This window comes from Engystomops pustulosus, chromosome 10, assembly GCF_040894005.1.
Source record: "Engystomops pustulosus chromosome 10, aEngPut4.maternal, whole genome shotgun sequence".
NCBI classification, from domain to species: domain Eukaryota; kingdom Metazoa; phylum Chordata; class Amphibia; order Anura; family Leptodactylidae; genus Engystomops; species Engystomops pustulosus.
The window spans coordinates 12,661,071-12,678,715 of record NC_092420.1 but is presented as its reverse complement, the minus strand read 5'-3'; the positions used below and the strand labels follow the sequence as shown (position 1 = coordinate 12,678,715).

The window sequence follows — 17,645 nt, the reverse complement described above, 5'->3', positions numbered from 1 at the left end:
TCATTGCAATTTTTTGAATTGAATTTTTGAAGAGGTGTGACCCAATGAGAGGGTATAAATGCCCCCCCCCCCGGGTTTGATTACTGAGACCCCCCGCAACAAGGAAGAATAGGTGAATTGTTGATCTGCATTACAGTAACTTCTAATTGACGTCGGGAGATTCAATACTCGTCATAACTGAGGGCGGGGCTTTAAAAATATCCGTAGGGGGTCAGCTCAAAAATACAGACCGTAACAGGGAGTGGGGATAAAAAATACCGGTCACAACAGGGGGCGGGACACAAAAATACTGGCCATAACAGGAGGCGGAGCTCAATCATAACTGTCATAAAAGTGGGTGGGGCTCAACAGAGAGTAAGGGTCAAATGTAATGGTCACAACAGGGGGCTGGGCTCCAAACTACCAACCATAACAGAGGTTGGGGCGACAATAGAGGTTTGGACTCAAATAAATGGGCAACAACAGGGGCAGAGCACCGGTATAATGAGGGTTTCCAGCAATTGATATCTCGTCAGTGAGAGTACCTTGTGTCAAACCTCCAATGACCTGATATTGGTAAACTATCCCACACCTCCAAGCTTTTGGGGCTAGATAATTAAGGACAAAAAGTCCCTCCCCCATTTTTGTAAACGGGTCGGGAGCTATGCTAATCATATCGGAGAACCCCTTTAAGACTGATATATAAATTGCCTCTGAATCGACACAACTCGGAGAACAGCGCTGTCCTCTGTGTAGTGGCTTGACCAGGTAACTGCATCTCAGCTACTCCTTAAATAAATGGGATGTGAGTTGCAGTGACACAACTCGGCCACTACACAGAGTATGGCGCTGTTGTTCCCACTCCATCTTCCGGATGCTGATTGTGGTCCCAAGTGTCGGACCCCCCCCCCCCCCACTGATCTGCGCATCTTATAGAGGGGTCATCAGTATGAATATTTGGCTGTGAGACTCCTGGAGAATTCACCATTGTGTGGCTCTATTGGTGGTATTCCCCTTTAAGTAATTTCCACTATAGTAAATCCTGTCTTAATAACTTGATATCACTGCAGGGGATCTCTTCTCTCCCCCCTCGGGGCCCCCGGGGGCCGCACATTCTGTACATACAGCAGAGGTGCTGCCTCAGCTCCGGCCGCCACCTCCCATCTATCCGCTCATCTCTAGCGCTGGGAAACAGGAATTTTTGCCAGTGGAAATTTGCTCTGAGATCAGAGTCTTCTGCCAAAGGCAAATATGTTTTCTTCCCAAAATAGCCCCTCCGAAAATATCCCTCCGAAAAAAATAACAAGGCGAATATGAAGATTCTGTCATCCTGCAGAAAATAGCTGGAATACTTTATTATTAGTCCGGGTGCCGTGATATTGTGGCTGGGTGATCAGGGGGGGCAAAGTGGGCAACCGCCTAGGGACACTGATACTCAAGGGGCTCCTGAGGGTGGGAACCAGAGAATAACAGTGTCACCTATATAGCCGTATGATGTATGAACTATATTTCAGCATCTATGAAAGATACGGCAGTGTTCTGTCTTTAGTATATGGAAGTGATTTGTGTGAACTATATGGCGGTATTATGTGTGTGGTATATGGCAGTGTATGAACTGTATGGCTTGATTTCATCTCTCTTCCTGTGGATGAAAGTTGCAACAACTGTTACTTGAGAATAAACTTTCCCACACCCCTGAAAAGCAAAGTGAATCTGTCACTGAACAATCAGAGGTATAGCCATTCAGAACTCAGGAAAGCTGGGTGAATACTAACAGTCAAGCTAAAAAGAGTTCAGTTAAAACTGTTGAAAAAATTATCTATTGTGCGACAATATAAGAATCTATTGATTAAACTGCCGTTAAGGATTCTGGGAAAGCTGTGTGAATCTCATTATTAAAGCTGCAGTAGAGTTCTGTAGCAACAAAGTAACAGTAGGAGTAGAAATGTATCTTTGCAGAACTAGAGAGTTCAGGATTCTGGGAAAGATGGGTGATGATATGATGAATGATGTATAAAGTGCATACAGGTAACCCAGCTTTCCCAGAACCCTGTATGGGCTTTAATTTAGAGGTGATATCTCTTTAAACCTCATTACCAGACCCTCATCAGTCTCTCTGTATGTGCTGCGGCTGATGTCAGCTCTGGAGATCTCAGCCTAGAAGTTATCGCTCCGGACCATCTGGCGTCTGCTCATCTGTAATGAGGGGTCTGTCTCACCGGCGCTCGCGTTCTCTGTGACTAATGACGATACTTTTAGATTCCGGAATCAGAGGCCTCGGAATGATCTTTCATGGCGGGAGAACTTTTTTGTTGACGTGATTCCTCTTACTAAGTGTCTGCGCCAAACGGTGCGTTAAAAACTCATTTACAGCACAATAGGGACACATATCGTGAATATGGGAAATATTTTATACGTCTCTGCAATCATAATTTCCTTTAGGGATTATATTCTGATTACCTACAGCCACCACTAGGGGGAGCTCACTGCACATAGATTTATACAGCAGCCAATGATATAAATCTATATGTAGTGAGCTCCCCCTAGTGGTGGCTGCAGGCTGATAAGATTTTGGTCACCTAAAGGAACTACATCTAAATTTTCATTAACATTCTGATTACCTACAGCCACCACTAGGGGGAGCTCAATGCACATAGAGCTATACGGCAGCCAATGATCTACATCTATATGTAGTGAGCTCCCCCTAGAGGTGGCTGCAGGCTGATAGGATTTTGGTCACCTAAAGGAACTACATCTAAATCTTCACTAACATTCTGATTACCTACAGCCGCCACTAGGGGGAGCTCAATGCACATAGAGCTATACAGCAGCCAATGATCTACATCTATATGTAGTGAGCTCCCCCTAGAGGTGGCTGCAGGCTGATAGGATTTTGGTCACCTAAAGGAACTACATCTAAATCTTCACTAACATTCTGATTACCTACAGCCGCCACTAGGGGGAGCTCAATGCACATAGAGCTATACAGCAGCCAATGATCTACATCTATATGTAGTGAGCTCCCCCTAGTGGTGGCTGCAGACTGATAGGATTTTGTCATCTAAAGAAACTACATCTAAATCTTTATTAACATTCTGATTACCTATAGCCACCACTAGGGGGAGCTCAATGCTCATAGAGCTATACAGCAGCCAATGATCTACATCTATATGTAGTGAGCTCCCCCTAGAGGTGGCTGCAGGCTGATAGGATTTTGGTCACCTAAAGGAACTACATCTAAATCTTCATTAACATTCTGATTACCTACAGCCACCACTAGGGGGAGCTCAATGCACATAGAGCTATACAGCAGCCAATTATCTACATCTATATGTAGTGAGCTCCCCCTAGTGGTGGCTGCAGACTGATAGGATTTTGTCATCTAAAGAAACTACATCTAAATCTTCATTATTATATGCAAATGAGCACCATGGGCAGAGAATTGTGCCCTCATGCCCAATGCCTTGCTCCCACTATGAAACTGGGCGAAAAAGACTAAAAATAACCCTCATTCATACCCAAAGACTAAGGATTTGCTACAATTGTATCCAGGTTATACTGTTTAGCTAAACTGCACTGATACATAGTAACAACATAGTAGCAACCCAGCGGAGGTGACGTGTTTAGCTTACAGAACATAGAAAAAATTGGATTTAATTGTAACACAGCCCTCTAGTATTAGGTATGTGAAGGCTTTAAGTCTTTGAAAGAGAGTCTCTGCTCACTGACAGCAAGCAGAGATCTTGAAAATAGTCAAAATGTAAAAATAAAATCCATTACATAGCTGGAGGACTGCACCCAGCGGGCACGGGTCCCCCTCCTCCTGGTGATGAGTGCAATCCTCTACATAGAGATGTCACAGTGTGTCATGGAGGATTGGGAATAACCCTGCAACCTGTGAGGGAATGAAGGCGCCTTTGTCTAATTACAGTAAAGTTGACTCAATGCTTATTTTTCCAGGTAAAATGACTTTCTATTTATGACGAGTCACGGAAGACTGAGAAAGTATTGTCCTAGATAGAGGCTGTTATAGGAGCCACACAGACGCCCCCCAACCCCACCCCAATGTGGACACGTCATGAGGGCTCCGAGATATAACAGGGATAGATAGATAGATAGATAGATAGATAGATAGATAGATAGATAGATAGATAGATAGATATGAGATAGATAGATAGATAGATAGATAGATATGAGATAGATAGATAGATAGATAGATAGATAGATAGATAGATAGATAGATAGATAGATAGATAGATATAGAAGCAAAAAAGTGGCAGCACTCCAAGGAATCGTGGAAAAAAGTGTGAGGTTTATTCCATCTCTAGCAACGTTTCAGCTGTTAATCAGCCTTTGTCATGCTCTTTGGGTAAGAGTATTGGGATAGCACCCGTCTGAACCTTTTTTCCTGAAGGCTGTGCTGCTTTGCAATTTTTGTTTGTTTAGATAGATAGATAGATAGATAGATATGAGATAGATAGATAGATAGATAGATAGATAGATAGATAGATAGATAGATAGATAGATATGAGATACATATGTGAAAGATAGATAGATATTTAGGAGAAAGAGATCGATATGAGATAGATATTAAATACATATGAGATAGATAGATATAGATATGAGATACCGTATATACTCGAGTATAAGCCGACCCAAGTATAAGCCGAGGCCCCTAATTTTACCACAAAAACCTGGGAAAACCTATTGACTCGAGTATAAGCCGAGGGTGGGAAATGCATTGGTCACAGCCTCCCCATTATATAGCCAGCACCTGCCCCCCAGTATATAGCCTGCCAGCCCCATGCCCCAGTATATAGCAAGACCCCTGCCCCAGTATACAGCCAGCAGCAGGGGAAGCCAGAAAGGTGAGTTTTGATATATTTTTTTACTCGAGTATAAGCCAAGTTTGGGTTTTAGCATATTTTTTTGTGCTGTAAAACTAGGCTTATACTCGAGTATATATGGTATATGGATATTCTGATACATATTGGATAATATTCCCTGTGTGATCTCTGTGTATACGGAACATATTGTCCGTGTCTTGTGTGTGCCGGTGCCCTCCCTGCTCCGGGTGAATATTCCGGGTACAGATTCCAGTCCTGGGAGGTTATGAATGGGGCTCAGTGTTTGGGGCTCAGTGAGGGGCGTCTGTTTCCTCCTCTCAGTGATTTCTGTCTTTTCTCCACTCCTAAAATCTGTAACCTACAAGAGCAGCACTTCACGCAGGCCGGGGGGGGGGGGGGGGTCAGGGGGGATAAAGCAGCCCCTTCTCATCTCCCTTACCTCTTTATAAGGAGACCACTGGGGGTCGCACATGGGGGGGTCTCTGGGCGTTTGTTCTTGTAGAGGGGTTACAGAATGGATTAGTGTTTGGAGTCATGAATGGGGGGGGGGGGGGGGGGTCTGTTCCTTGGTTACCATAGAAGGACCCAGCAATGTCCCCACAGCACTCTATTATTTCATGTGATATGATGACTTAAATGGATAATCCTAAAGGCAGGACCCCTTTAAGGAATTTTCACTAAAATATTCTTATTAAAAAATTAAAGGGGTTTTCCAGGATAAAAATATTTATGACCTTATCTAAGATCACATAGGTGGGGGTCCGATACCCAGCACCCCCCACAGATCCTTTATTCTCAGTGGCTGATAAACAGAGAATGGAACAGGAAGCAGAGAGCGCCATTCGCAGTGTAGTGGCTGAATGGAGTCATTGCAGCTTTGCTTCTATTGAAATTAATTGGATCTTATCTGCAGTTACCGGGTCTGACCACTATACAGAGAATGGCGCTGTCTGCTTCCTGTTTTCCAGCAGCTCTGAGATCTGACCAGTCTGATAGTGAGGGCTTATTCCATGCAACTGCAATATTTTCATCCTGAAATATCCCTTTAAATTATCTCAGTACTTACCTTTTAGTAGTGACAGCCTGATCAGGTTATAGCTCAGACCCTATAAGGTTAGATATGTGATTAGTAACTCCAGCTTAGGTCAGAAACTATAATGTTAACAAATTGTCTTACACCAGGTAACTGGCTTGGTGGTTATAGGGCTTACATGAGGCAACTGGCTTGGTGGTTATGGGTCTATAATAAGGCAATTAGCTAAATCGTTACAGAGCAACTATCATGAGGCAATTGGCTGGTGTGTACAAGGTTCATCATATGATCACTGGATTGATATTTGCAGACTGTATCCTGAGGCAACTGGCTTAGTGGTTACCAAGTCTATCCTTAGGCAACTGGCTTAGTGGTTACCAAGTCTATCCTTAGGCAACTGGCTTAGTGGTTACCAAGTCTATCCTTAGGCAACTGGCTTAGTGGTTATCAAGTCTATCCTTAGGCAACTGGCTTAGTGGTTACCAAGTCTATCCTGAGGCAACTGGCTTAGTGGTTACCAAGTCTATCCTTAGGCAACTGGCTTAGTGGTATTACAAAGTCCATCATAAGGTACCTGGCTTGGTGGCTACAGAATCTTTCATGAAGCAAATGGATTGATGGTTACTCAATCTATTGTAGGGCAAATGGCTTGGTGGTTACAGAACCTATAATGAGGCAATTAGCTGAATCGTCTATCCTGAATGGGCAGTTGATTTGCAATTTACAGAGTCTATCAATTGGTTTAGTGGCTACTAAGTCCATCCTGAGCAATCTGGTCAGGTGGCTATAGAATATATCCTGAGACAACTGGCTTGGCGGTGTCACAAAGTCTGTCATGAGGCACCAGGCTTGGTGGTCGCAGACTCTATCATGGTTTGAGGGTTACAGTCCACCATGAGGCAAATAGTTTGGTGGTTACATGTCTCTACAAGGGCTCAGAGCTAATAGAATAGAACATAGCTGTTACAGATTGTAGTAGAATTGCTGATCCTTGTGCACTTGTATAGTCTATCCCTGTTACCTGTACTGGCAGACTAATAGAAGGGGGGGGGGCACAAGTAATTCATAGGGGAGATGCCCCCTAGTGTCTGGTGTAGCCTCCTCTTCATGACTATGGGGGGGGGGAGGTAACTTGGGGGGGTCACTGTATCCCTCCTGGGGGTAGGTCAGCGCAGATGATACCACAGGAGCTGCCAATCACAAGAACCTCTGCGGAGATCTCTCCAAACACCAGGAGCGGCCCAGGAAATCATGGACATCTGGCGAGTACCGGGACAGATGCTGCCGTCTACAGGACGTATCACAGGGAGCCCAAATCTATCCAAAGCTTTATACACTCATCGCTGGCACATCAGGAGCCTGACATGGAGTTTGTTACAATCTTACATACACTCAAATTACATTTTCCGGGTGTATATAGTAGGAGCACCTCCTCCAGGTGTATATTGTAGCAGCACCTCCTCCGGGTGTATATAGTAGGAGCACCTCCTCCGGGTGTATATAGTAGCAGCACCTCCTCCGGGTGTATATAGTAGGAGCACCTCCTCCAGGTGTATATAGTAGCAGCACCTCCTCCGGGTGTATATAGTAGGAGCACCTCCTCCGGGTGTATATAGTAGCAGCACCTCCTCCAGGTGTATATAGTAGCAGCACCTCCTCCGGGTGTATATAGTAGGAGCACCTCCTCCAGGTGTATATAGTAGCAGCACCTCCTCCGGGTGTATATAGTAGCAGCACCTCCTCCAGGTGTATATAGTAGCAGCACCTCCTGCGGGTGTACATAGTAACAGCAACTCCTCCGGGTGTATATAGTAGGAGCACCTCCTCCAGGTGTATATAGTAGCAGCACCTCCTGCGGGTGTACATAGTAACAGCAACTCCTCCGGGTGTATATAGTAGGAGCACCTCCTCCGGGTGTATATAGTAGCAGCACCTCCTCCAGGTGTATATTGTAGCAGCAACTCCTCCGGGTGTATATAGTAGGAGCACCTCCTCCAGGTGTATATAGTAGGAGCACCTCCTCCAGGTGTATATAGTAGCAGCACCTCCTCCGGGTGTATATAGTAACAGCAACTCCTCCGGGTGTATATAGTAGGAGCACCTCCTCCGGGTGTATATAGTAGCAGCACCTCCTCTAGGTGTATATTGTAGCAGCACCTCCTCCGGGTGTATATAGTAGGAGCACCTCCTCCAGGTGTATATAGTAGGAGCACCTCCTCCAGGTGTATATAGTAGGAGCACCTCCTCCAGGTGTATATAGTAGCAGCACCTCCTCCGGGTGTATATAGTAACAGCAACTCCTCCGGGTGTATATAGTAGGAGCACCTCCTCCGGGTGCATATCGTAGGAGCAACTGTTCCGGGTTTATATAGTAGGAGCACCTCCTCCAGGTGTATATAGTAGCAGCACCTCCTGCGGGTGTATATAGTAGGAGCACATCCTCCGGGTGTATATAGTAGGAGCACCTCCTCCGGGTGTATATAGTAGGAGCACCTCCTCCGGGTGTATATAGTAGGAGCACATCCTCCGGGTGTATATAGTAGGAGCACCTCCTCCGGGTGTATACAGTAGGAGCACCTCCTCCGGGTGTATACAGTAGGAGCACCTCCTCCGGGTGTATATAGTAGCAGCACCTCTGGGTGTATATAGTAGCAGCACCTCCTCCGGGTGTATATAGTAGGAGCACCTCCTCCGGGTGTATACAGTAGGAGCACCTCCTCCGGGTGTATATAGTAGCAGCACCTCTGGGTGTATATAGTAGCAGCACCTCTGGGTGTATATAGTAGCAGCACCTCCTCCGGGTGTATACAGTAGGAGCACCTCCTCCGGGTGTATATAGTAGCAGCACCTCCTCCGGGTGTATATAGTAGCAGCACCTCTGGGTGTATATAGTAGCAGCACCTCCTCCGGGTGTATACAGTAGGAGCACCTCCTGCGGGTGTATATAGTAGGAGCACCTCCTCCGGGTGTACATAGTAACAGCAACTCCTCCGGGTGTATATAGTAGGAGCACATCCTCCGGGTGTATATAGTAGGAGCACCTCCTCCGGGTGTATATAGTAGGAGCACCTCCTCCGGGTGTATATAGTAGCAGCACCTCCTCCGGGTGTATTTAGTAGGAGCACCTCCTCCGGGTGTATATAGTAGCAGCACCTCCTCCGGGTGTATATAGTAGCAGCACCTCTGGGTGTATATAGTAGCAGCACCTCCTCCGGGTGTATATAGTAGCAGCACCTCCTCCGGGTGTATATAGTAGGAGCACCTCCTCCGGGTGTATTTAGTAGGAGCACCTCCTCCGGGTGTATATAGTAGGAGCACCTCCTCCGGGTGTATATAGTAGGAGCACCTCCTGCGGGTGTATATAGTAGGAGCACATCCTCCGGGTGTATATAGTAGGAGCACCTCCTCCGGGTATATATAGTAGGAGCACCTCCTCCGGGTGTATATAGTAGGAGCACCTCTGGGTGTATATAGTAGCAGCACCTCCTCCGGGTGTATATAGTAGGAGCACCTCCTCCGGGTGTATATAGTAGCAGCACCTCCTCCGGTTGTATATAGTAGCAGCACCTCCTCCGGGTGTATATAGTAGGAGCACCTCCTCCGGGTGTATATAGTAGCAGCACCTCCTCCGGTTGTATATAGTAGCAGCACCTCCTCCGGGTGTATATAGTAGCAGCACCTGGCTGTACATAGTAAGAGCACCTCCTCTGGGTGTATATAGTAAGAGCATCTACTACAACTTGTACAGCGCTATGGAATATGATGGCGCTATGTAAATAAAGATTATTATAATAATGTGCGCAGCGTCTTATGTTGCCGTTGATGTTGTGTAAATATTATCATATTTCATTTTCCCGCTATTCCCAAGGGGGGCGGTGGCGAATCTCTATTTTTAGCGATATCGGAGATTATTTATAAACTCTCCCGGCGGAGCAGAAACATTCGGCATCGGATTCACTCAATTAACCCGTTTACCATCAGATAAGGGAGCGAATGACTCCGGGGGGGGGGGGTGGTTTTTGGTGACCGAACCTTCACGTCTAATCGCATTATTCCGCCGCCGCGTTCCGTCTTTTCCGTTGCGTTGCTTCTTTCCATGCTGATGGGATGCGCACACTTCCAGGATCTGTTACCCCTTAACTCTTTCACTGCCTATAGGGGGGGGGGTTTATTGGCCACTTTTGAAGGTACAGTAAATCCAGTGTATAACACGGCATCCTGTTAATTGCTATACAATGGCGCTGATTGTGTGGCGGGGGGGACGCGGCTAACAAGGAAGCCTTACAGGAGATGCCGGCTCCTTAATTTAAACAACAAACAATCTATTCTGGAGGCCTCCGGCTCGGGGGACAGATGTTCGTTCCCAGATCTATGTGTGAATCGATGTATAGTAGTAGGAACATGGGAAACACGGAGTTTTTCCGAAGCGGCGCTGTTAAGTGGCATTCCGACCTTCCTCTCCACCAATCACATCCTTGTATTACACTATATAGGAATTTGTCTTGTGTCGGGGGGGGGGGTCTCCTTTTATATAAGTCCTGACCTGGTAAATTCAATATTGTAACTTTAAAAGGATCATTTGCAAAGTGTCAAATCCCCTATTTGAAGTCACACATTAATATGTCTTAAGGCTTGGTGCCACCACTAGAGGGAGCCTGCTGAAGACAGGATTATAATGCAGTTTTATTGGACTAATATTTCCGGACTGTAACTTCTGATAGGAGGTGTGTCCTCTCACTGCTGTGCACTTTACCCTCTACATTGAGCCACTCCCCTCTGCTCTTAGTTACTGCTGTAAATATGTAATGAGGAGCTTGCTACAGCTTTGGAGTGTGTCCTCACACTGCTATCCTCTTAGTTCTCTGCACTGAACGGAACCACAGCCTTTCCACTTCTGCTGTAGCAGAGTCCAACAGCAGTCACTGGGGAGGTGTTTAATGCAGTGAGCTCAGAACACAGCAGTGTGAGTGCACTAGAATATAAATGTATTTTGTTCACAACCATTTGAAAGGTGATGATGATTTTTCGGACTATAAGGCGCACCGGATTATAGGGCGCACCATCAATAAATGCCTGTTAAAACGTCTAGGTTCATATATAAGGCGCACCGGATTATAAGGCGCACCTGATTATAATGCTGAATGACCAGCAGGTGGCAGCTCTGTTCACAGTTCAAGGCAGCTGTTGTCTGTAAGTACGGTTCATATATAAGGCGCACCGGATTATAAGGCGCACCTGATTATAAGGATGAATGACCAGCAGGTGGCAGACCTGTGCACAGTTCAAGGCAGCTGTTGTCTGTAAGTACGGTTCATATATAAGGCGCACTGGACTATAAGGCGCACCAGATTATAAGGTGCACCATCAATAAATGTCTACTAAAACGTCTTGGTTCATATATATAAGGCGCACCTGATTATAAGGATGAATGACCAGCAGGTGGCAGACCTGTGCACATGTCAAGGCAGCTGTTGTCTGTAAGTACGGTTCATATATAAGGTGCACCGGACTATAAGGCGCACCTTATAGGATTTTTTTGTGCACCTTATAGTCCGAAAAATACGGTAACCACAAAGAGGGGGCACAACTAAATGCAGAGTAGTATAAATGATCGACTTTACTGTTTTGATGGAAATACCCTTTAAGGCGAGGAAAGTGCTGGATAACACATCACCGCAGAGATCCTACAGAGAGAGATTATCAGATTATTCTGTATGAACTGTGATCTCTAATATCCGTGGGAAAGATTCATTAACTGAGCGGCGCCTTATCAGCCCAGATATTAGGAAAGCGCAAGCAGGTGAACCTTTCCTGGAAGCGGGTGATGACATTATAACATTATAATATCCAGCCTGAAGCTTCCCACAGACAGGGGCTCGGGGAAATCTATAGACTATATACCCCATAAGAGATGATGTTTTATGCAATCCAAAGTATAGCTCCCCCCGCAGGCAGTCCTGGGGAATGGTAGATGACGAAAGGTTTAGAGGGGGGCAATTATCTACACATATTTTTATTAAATGTACATGAAATGTATATGCCCGAGCCCCAGTAACTGATCTGTAACGGTCAAGCCAGTTGCCTCGTCTGAGAATATTGTAACCACCAATCCTGTTCTCCAGTTACATCTAAATCCATTCCACCAGCTGTAAGATCTTATAAGTAAGGGATCCACATTCAGCAAATGATTGGTTGTATAATGAAAAATTATAAATTTTTCCAATATACTTTCTGTATCAATTCCTTGCAGCTACAGGAGCACTGCTCCTTATACCCCTGGTCATGTGATGTCACACAGGTGCACGGCTCCTTATATCCCTGGTCATGTGATGTCACACAGGTGCATGGCTCGTTATATCCCTGGTCATGTGATGTCACACAGGTGCACGGCTCCTTATATCCCTGGTCATGTGATGTCACACAGGTGCACGGCTCCTTATATCCCTGGTCATGTGATGTCACACAGGAGCACGGCTCCTTATATCCCTGGTCATGTGATGTCACACAGGAGCACGGCTCCTTATATCCCTGGTCATGTGATGTCACACAGGTGCACGTCTCGCTATATCCCTGGTCGTGTGATGTCACACAGGTGCACGGCTTGCTATATCCCTGGTCGTGTCATGTCACACAGCTGCACGGCTCGCTATATCCCTGGTCGTGTGATGTCACACAGGTGCACGGCTCGCTATATCCCTGGTCATGTGATGTCACACAGGAGCACTGCTTTTTATATCCCTGGTCATATGATGTCACACAGGTGCACGGCTCGTTATTTCCCTGGTCGTGTGATGTCACACAGGTGCACGGCTCGCTATATCCCTGGTCATGTGATGTCACACAGGTGCACGGCTCGCTATATCCCTGGTCATATGATGTCACACAGGTGCACGGCTCGTTATATCCCTGGTCATGTGATGTCACACAGGTGCACGGCTCGTTATATCCCTGGTCATGGGATGGCACACAGGTGCACGGCTTGTTATATCCCTGGTCATGTGATGTCACACAGGTGCACGGCTTGTTATATCCCTGGTCATGTGATGTCACACAGGTGCACGTCTCGCTATATCCCTGGTCGTGTGATGTCACACAGGTGCACGGCTTGCTATATCCCTGGTCGTGTGATGTCACACAGCTGCACGGCTCGCTATATCCCTGGTCGTGTGATGTCACACAGGTGCATGGCTTGCTATATCCCTGGTCATGTGATGTCACACAGGAGCACTGCTTTTTATATCCCTGGTCATATGATGTCACACAGGTGCACGGCTCGTTATTTCCCTGGTCGTGTGATGTCACACAGGTGCACGGCTCGCTATATCCCTGGTCGTGTGATGTCACACAGGTGCACGGCTCGCTATATCCCTGGTCATGTGATGTCACACAGGAGCACTGCTTTTTATATCCCTGGTCATATGATGTCACACAGGTGCACGGCTCGTTATTTCCCTGGTCGTGTGATGTCACACAGGTGCACGGCTCGCTATATCCCTGGTCATGTGATGTCACACAGGTGCACGGCTCGCTATATCCCTGGTCATATGATGTCACACAGGTGCACGGCTCGTTATATCCCTGGTCATGTGATGTCACACAGGTGCACGGCTCGTTATATCCCTGGTCATGGGATGGCACACAGGTGCACGGCTTGTTATATCCCTGGTCATGTGATGTCACACAGGTGCACGGCTTGTTATATCCCTGGTCATGTGATGTCACACAGGTGCACGTCTCGCTATATCCCTGGTCGTGTGATGTCACACAGGTGCACGGCTTGCTATATCCCTGGTCGTGTGATGTCACACAGCTGCACGGCTCGCTATATCCCTGGTCGTGTGATGTCACACAGGTGCACGGCTCGCTATATCCCTGGTCATGTGATGTCACACAGGAGCACTGCTTTTTATATCCCTGGTCATATGATGTCACACAGGTGCACGGCTCGTTATTTCCCTGGTCGTGTGATGTCACACAGGTGCACGGCTCGCTATATCCCTGGTCATGTGATGTCACACAGGTGCACGGCTCGCTATATCCCTGGTCATATGATGTCACACAGGTGCACGGCTCATTATATCCCTGGTCATGTGATGTCACACAGGTGCACGGCTCGTTATATCCCTGGTCATGGGATGGCACACAGGTGCACGGCTTGTTATATCCCTGGTCATGTGATGTCACACAGGTGCACGGCTTGTTATATCCCTGGTCATGTGATGTCACACAGGTGCACGGCTTGTTATATCCCTGTTCATGTGATGTCACACAGGTGCATGGCTTGTTATATCCCTGGTCATGTGATGTCACACAGGTGCACGGCTTGTTATATCCCTGTTCATGTGATGTCACACAGGTGCACGGCTCATTATATCCCTGGTCATGTGATGTCACACAGGTGCACAGTCTTCAATGAAACTCCAAAATGATTCTTTTTTCTTATTTTTTGTGTTTTCTCAAACACTAGGTGGCGCACTCACACTCCCATGACCTGGTTGGATTCTGCCCAGAGGCCTGAGGTGTTGTCTCTCTCCCGGGATGTCGGTGACTCTGATGTGCGTTGCCGCCTTAGAACATTATTTTTTAATAAAGCTTTTATTGGCAGGTGACATAAATAAGAGGAGTCTATAAAAACGTCTGACGTATTGTTCATTGAGCCATGAATCACGGGGTTAATCTAGAGGAGGTGAGACTGGAAGTGCTCTGACAAAGCAGGGAAGAGCCCGGGATGAGCCATCAGTTATACAGCAGTCACATATCCCTCTGTCTGTACCCAGGGGCGGCTCCAGGTATCACTTGGCCTCTGGGCGACAGAGGGGGAACATTATAGAGAATGAGGGCCACAAGGGTAAGATTATAAAGAATGCAGTCTACATGAGGATCATTACATAGTGGAACATTATAGAGTATGAGGAACATGAATGAAACATTATAGAGTATGAGGAACATAAATGAAACATTATAGAGCATGAGGAACATAAATGAAACATTATAGAGTATAAGGAACATAAATGGAACATTATAGAGCATGAGGAACATAAATGGAACATTATAGAGCATGAGGAACATAAATGGAACATTATAGAGCATGAGGAACATAAATGGAACATTATAGAGCATGAGGAACATAAATGAAACATTATAGAGTATAAGGAACATAAATGGAACATTATAGAGCATGAGGAACATAAATGGAACATTATAGAGCATGAGGAACATAAATGGAACATTATAGAGCATGATGAACATAAATGGAACATTATAGAGCATGAGGAACATAAATGGAACATTATAGAGCATGAGGAACATAAATGGAACATTATAGAGCATGAGGAACATAAATGAAACATTATAGAGTATAAGGAACATAAATGGAACATTATAGAGCATGAGGAACATAAATGGAACATTATAGAGCATGAGGAACATAAATGGAACATTATAGAGCATGATGAACATAAATGGAACATTATAGAGCATGAGGAACATAAATGGAACATTATAGAGTATAGGGAACATAAATGAAACATTATAGATTATGAAGAACATAAATGGAACATTATAGATTATGAAGAACATAAATGGAAAATTATAGAGTATAAGGAACATAAATGGAACATTATAGAGCATGAGGAACATAAATGGAACATTATAGAGTATGAGGAACATAAAAGGAACATTATAGAGCATGAGGAACATAAATGGAACATTATAGAGTGTGAGGAACATAAAAGGAACATTATAGAGCATGAGGAACATAAATGGAACATTATAGAGTGTGAGGAACACAAGGGAAACCTTTATAAGTTGTGGGGCCCCCTATTTTAGCTGCCACTTATGAGTGATGGCATCCTTACTGCCTCCCCCTCTGCTGCACAGCGCCTCATGTTAAACAAATCTTCACCAAATCCAAATGATTCACTACAAATTTTCTTTAAAATGTGCAGCAAATACGACCAAAGTGGATTTATTCTAAAAGCTCCGTATCTCACAAGTGGCCGCTGTTAATGACTTCGGAGACACATAGAGGTCCCCTGGCTGATACCAGAAGACAACAGCACGCAGGGAAGGAATAGGAATAGTTTGTCATTTTTTTGAGTAAAGTCGTGTTAATATTTAATTCTTCTTCCCAGCGATTTTTCATGCGATCCGTGAAAATAGGATGTAATTTCCTGCATAATAATTTATAAGACGGGATAATGGACCCCGCCGGAGCTGCCGCTACTATGACTTCACAGCTTGGCAGGAGGCAGCTTCATGCCAATGTCAACTCCAAAAAGGACACCCTGTACCTTATAAAAAGTAAGAGTCAGTAAATAAAATTCTACTTACAGACGACTTTGTATAGTCAGTATTATCACGCTACTGTCTAATGCAAAAAGGTGGAAAAGGTCTAATTTTCTTTTTTTTTAAACAGCTCCACTGTCTTCCACAGGCTGTGACTGGTATTGCAGCCAAGTTTCATTCATGGGAATGGAGCAGAGCTACAATTGGAGACACAGGGGGTCATTTACTAAGGGCCCGAATCGCTATTATTCGTTGGGTTTCCCGAATATTACCGATTTGCGCCGTTTTTCCCTGAATTGCCCCGGGTTTTTGGCACACGTGATCGGAATGTGGAGCAACGGCGCCGGCATGCATGCGACGGAAAACGGGGGGGGGGGGGGGGTCGCCGTCGGAAAACCTGACGGATTCGGAAAAACCGCAGAATTTTTTTAAAAAAATGTTTCGCTTGACACGCACTTACCTGCACCCAGCATAGGATGGTGAACTCCGGTGGACTTCAGCGCAGCAGCGACACCTGGTGGACATCGGGCGCACTACATTAGTGACTCGCTGGAAGACCCGAATCCTCAACGGAGAATGAACTGCTGGATCGCGACAGGACCAGGTAAGTAAATGAGCCCCACAGCCTTTAGAAAAGTCTGAAGAAAAGTTTGACCATGAATTCCTGCATTGTAGCTGCAAGGATTGTGTCCTCACACTGCTGTGCTCTTTGCTCTGTGCATTTGTATTTCTCCTATTAAATGCTGCATTATATATTCCTACATTAATGTTAGTCTTAAAGGGGCTTTCCCACAAAGCAAGTTAGGCCTTATCTACATGATAGGCACTCGGCAATCTCTGTCAGCTCCATAGAGATGATCGGGGCAGTCCTGCATGCGCTACCAGCTGCTCAGGCCATCTGGGTGGTGCTACGATGGGGGTACATCAGACCCCTGGGCTTTCAATCCTTGGGGGTCCCATCACTGAGACCCTCACTGATCAGGAAGTAAGTCCCTATCCTGTGGATAGGGCCTAACTTGCTTTTTGGGAAAACCTCTTTATGTAAATCTTGGTGCAGTACCAGTTTCAGCCTCTTTGTGGCGCTATTTTTAACCAGGGAATTGACTGAAGCCTTTCCATATCCTGCTTGTATCCCTTGTGATCCATCATTCTGACACTTTGTGAATGTATCTAAGCAGGAGGCTGCAGTATGATTGACATCTCGGCTTATGGATTTCAAAGCTGTAACTTGTATAATTGAATACAAAACCCAAGCGCTGCGAGGACCCGACAGAGACCGGATAAGATCCAAATTCAATATTATATAAGTGCCATATACAATGAAAACAATTTATGTTAATACTAATATATAAAATAAAAAATATTTAGTATTCCGTTCCTCTGTTATTCTTCCTCAAAATGTATAAATGTGGTCCTAACCATATTGGGGGTCATTTATCTTATTTCCCCCTTCTCTGAGCTCTTTTTGCACCTATTTTTTGCACCTCATTTGCCTTTGA

The 17,645-nt window shown here is 45.5% G+C and overlaps 1 long non-coding RNA gene across 2 annotated transcripts in view; it reads left to right on the top strand.

Annotated features, from left to right (window-relative positions):
* Positions 1-17,645, top strand: part of LOC140104587 (uncharacterized) — a 39,666-nt gene that overhangs the window by 13,689 nt on the left and 8,332 nt on the right. Inside the window, exons 2-3 of one of the 2 annotated variants that reach the window (XR_011850367.1) lie at positions 14,327-14,414; positions 15,993-16,161. This is a non-coding gene — a long non-coding RNA (uncharacterized lncRNA). The remainder of the gene's footprint in view (positions 1-14,326; positions 14,415-15,992; positions 16,162-17,645) is intronic. The other variant, XR_011850368.1, reaches the window with a different exon arrangement.